Below are 4419 nucleotides of genomic sequence, written 5' to 3'. Positions count from 1 at the left end.
GAGAGAGAGAGAGAGAGAGAGAGAGAGAGAGAGAGAGAGAGAGAGAGGGAGGATAATGGACAAAGAGTAACACATAAGGTGCACAGGCCATGGCATTCAATACAAAACAAAGTCCCAGAAGAGAGTAAGTCAGTAGATCTAGAGAATAACTAAGTGGGATGGATGCAGGATAGTAACATGTTAGGAGGACTTCTCTAAGAAACCAAAGAAAGGATTTAAAAATTAACTTTAAGATCACCTCACAAGCCCAGCAGTGGTGGTAATGGTGGTTGGTGGTGCATTCCTTTAATCTCAGCAATGGGGAGAGAGTTAGGCGGAACCCTGAGTTCAAGGTCCTGGTCTACTGTGTGAGTTCTAGGATGGCCAGGGCTATACAGAGAAAACCTGTCTTGAAGAAGAAAAGAAAAAAACAAAACAAAACAAAAAAAAACCAAGAAATTATCTGAGGTTCTATTTTAAACAATATCTTTATAATTTCTAAGTATTATTTCCTACTATACTAAAAAGTGCCATTTCTACTTTTGACTCAAAACTGGACAACATTCTACCAAGTTCTTAATAATAATGGCCATAATCAGTCACAAATTTAATATGACCATTTATAAGAAGCCCAGAGCTTTTATCTCACAACCCACAGAAGACATTAAGCCTAGCTTACTACTTTGGTCATAACTTTCTTCTTTTTTTGTTTTTGTTTTTTTTTGTTTTTTCGAGACAGGGTTTCTCTGTGTAGCCCTGGAACTCACTCTGTAGACCAGGCTGGCCTCGAACTTAGAAATCCGCCTGCCTCTGCCTCCCAAGTGCTGGGATTAAAGGCGTGTGCCACCACTGCCTGGCCTTGATCCTAACTTTCTAGACTCAAGAATTGTCCAAAAATAAATTTCTACCAAATTAAACCACCTAGTCCATGATAATTTGTTATGACAACCCGAGTAAACTAATATAGTATACAGCACACACACACACACACACACACACACACGCTAAGACTCTGCCATTGTTAATATATGAAAGACTGTTAAGAAAAAGCTATAATTCTTTTATAATTTTTAATAAATGGTTGCACAAGCATAGAAGAAATCTTTATGATAATGCATGCCAAACTGATAAAATATTAACATAAACAGTAGCTATTTCTGTTAACAGAGATAAAATACTTCATTTCTACTTGTCAGTTCATTTGTTACTTCAACAGTTCTGAGGTTTTAAGATGTTCCCCATCTCTCATACTGTATCATAAAGTGTAATACACCACTTGCACACGAGTATCAGTTACTGGAGCAACACTTACCTTTTGGTTGAAAGGACCTGTCTCCCATCAAGTTGCAGATATGACTTTCTATATGTTGTCACCTAAGAATTGACATATGACATCAGTCAATTTTGAGTAATTTTAACTACAAATAAACCTGAAATTAAGAAACTCTTGGCGGGCAGTGGTGGTGCACACCTTTAATCCCAGCACTTGGGAGGCAGAGGCAGGCGGATTTCTGAGTTCGAGGCCAGCCTGGACTACAAAGTGAGTTCCAGGACAGCCAGGGCTACACAGAGAAACCCTGTCTCGAAAAATCAAAGGAAAAAAAAAGAGAGAGAGAGAAAAGAAAAAAAGAAGAAACTACTGATAGAGGAGTTGGGGAGATAACACAATGGTAAGAACATTTGTTGAGCAAACAAGAAGACCTCAGTTTGAATCCCCAACACATACATAAAGAGCCAGGCTTGGGAGCATGTGGCCTGTAACCTCAGTGTTGTAGGGACAAAGACAGGTACATATCCCAGGAGCTTGCTAGCTAGGCACTCTAGCCAAAACAGTGAGCTTCAGGCTCAGTGAAACGCAGTATGTATGAAGGGAATAAAGCAAAGTGACAGGACAGGAAACCCAATGTCTTTCTCTGATACCTGCTCAAACACAGAGATGCTTGTACTCACAAACTGAAAACAAATACATAAAAGAACAAATTCTTGGATCAAATTTAAATATTTAAACTTACCATGTGACTACAAAAAGCAGCAAGTTGTATCTCAGTTTGCCTTTCTAGAAAATAAAGATATTATATTAATGTATGTACATTTAATTTACCCTTTTTATAGAAATTTGTTGGTAATTTTGTTATACACATAATTCATTTAAAATAATTGGTTCTTTCCTTAAGCATTCCAAATATCAGAAACAAAATAGTGATATATCAAGTATTTCCTATTTCAGTATTGACAAGTAAGTAAATTAAAAATAATTATTTGTGACAAACATGTGAAACGTATCTATAATCCAGGTTCTTGGGAGGCTGAGGCAAGAGGATCACAGGCTTAATACCTAGACTACACAGTGAGAAACTGTCGTAAATGAACAACCCACATATATGTAAATAACATATATTAATATATGTGTAAATAACAGCAAAAAGGAATTTCCACATAATGTACTGCTTTAGTAAATGTCACTGCCCAAATGCTAAATGACACTAATGTTACCTATCCATACTCAAAAATATAATTATTTCTATAATAAAACACAACTTTGACTTTATCAACTAACAAAAAAGAAAGCTCATGAGATTAATTCATTCAAGATAATAAGTATCCCTAGTCAGCTAAGTGGAAGGTAATATGTTAAGTTTTAGGTGAAAATAAAGATATGTAAATATGTAATTAACCACATTTAACTCATTGTTCTTCAAGAAAAAAGTTACAATAAACATTACCAAAAAATTCACAATTGGCCAGACATGATGGCACATGCTTGAAATCCTAGCATTTAGGGGCTGAGGTAAAAAGAATATCAAGTTCGAGGGCACACTGGGCTACATAGTAAATTACAACTGGCTTTGGAGCAAGCCTGAAGACTTGAACTTGATTCCTGGAACTCACATAATCAAAACAAAACAACAGCAACAAAACCAAAACAAAAAACCAACTCACTCATGCAAGTTCTCCTGCTATCTCCACTACACATGTGCACAGGCATACACACACATAATAAATAAATAAAATGTAAAGAAAGTTAAGACTTCAAAATATAACCTAACCTTTTGTATATTAAAATATTATAAATTTATTTTATTAAATGTCTTAGCTTTTACATAAATAAGATTAAACTATGCCTTAAAAGGTCTGGGGTTTTTCTTTTGTTTTGTTTTTTATTAGAAACTAATGGAAGCCTGGTCTACAAAGTGAGTTCCAGGACAGGCAGGGCTATACAGAGAAACAAAAAACAAAAAAACAAACAAAAAGAAAGAAAGAAAGAAAGAAAGAAAGAAAGAAAGAAAGAAAGAAAGGAAGGAAGGAAGGAAGGAAGGAAGGAAGAAAGAAAGGAAGAAAGAAAGGGAAATTTTAAATACATGTAATCTCTTATTAATGTTTGGCAATTCTGAAGTTCTAGAGAGATAGCTTAGGGGTAGAATGTTGGCCTACTACTCGAGAGGCCCTGGATTCAATTCCTAATACAAAATACAACAGAAACAAACAAACAAAAAAACAAAACAAAAAACCCAAATCTCTTTACTATGAAAAACTGCCCAAAAAATGAGTTATGAAAAGCTGTGTTTATTGTAGCTGAGAGGGAAGCTTAAGGAAAAAGTACATGCTTAGCATATTCAAGACCTTGTGTTGGATTTCCTGCATCCTCCTTTCCTCTCAGTTTTTAATAATAAGGTAAGCCTTGAAGTCACTACATATCATTATAGTTTCACCACCAAGATGCCTCAGTGAGTAGAGTACTATGTATGCTGTATAATCCTGGCAACCAGACTTAAAACTGAAGAACTCAATCAAGGTAGAGACAATTAACTCCAGAAAGTTGTCCTCTGATCTCTACATGCATGCTACGTCATGAATACACACACCATACACACAAACACATTAATAACAAAGTAAAAAATATCAGTTTTCATTTTTTAAGTAAACCAAAACCAACAAATATCATTTTTTTAAAAAATTATATATTTTGAGATCTTAGCAGTAACAAGCAAACAGACGAGAGGAAAAGTTGGGACTCAGCCTTGACAGAATATATAGACATACAATTATGTACTATACATAATACTTGACAATGACAATAAACAACTATGTTACTGGTTTGTACATTAATATGTGAGTTAAGTTATTAGTTTAGAATCCTCTACTTTAAAAACTTGCTATGCATGAAACATGTTAGGCCACCAGCAGCCATATACATCCCGTGTTAACCAAATCTTTTGCCTGCATGGAGAAGTCACACCAAATGACTGATCCAATAGTGATAAAACCATCTAGACAAAAATTTCTCAGGATGATAACACAGTCATTGTACTTTCAATTTTGTGAGAAATGAGAGGGTAGCTCAAGTGTGACTGAGACAATTATAAATCAGGTATGGCAGTACACACCTATAATCGAATTATTTGAAAGGTTGAGGAAGAGGGATTTTAAAATCAATGCCAA

The 4419-nt window shown here is 35.1% G+C and overlaps 1 long non-coding RNA gene across 1 annotated transcript; it reads right to left on the bottom strand.

The window, feature by feature from the left end:
• Positions 1-234: 234 nt before the first annotated feature.
• Positions 235-2037, bottom strand: LOC114615867. Its single transcript, XR_003710536.1, has 3 exons — positions 1992-2037; positions 1292-1353; positions 235-388 (listed from the first exon to the last, which is right to left on the bottom strand). It is a non-coding gene; the product is annotated as an uncharacterized LOC114615867 (long non-coding RNA).
• Positions 2038-4419: the final 2382 nt, after the last annotated feature.

The sequence above is a fragment of the Grammomys surdaster genome, unplaced genomic scaffold (genome assembly GCF_004785775.1).
Source record: "Grammomys surdaster isolate TR1022 unplaced genomic scaffold, NIH_TR_1.0 171837, whole genome shotgun sequence".
NCBI lineage: Eukaryota > Metazoa > Chordata > Mammalia > Rodentia > Muridae > Grammomys > Grammomys surdaster.
Note: the sequence above shows the minus strand (reverse complement) of the source record. Positions and strands in the feature narration are given on the sequence as shown.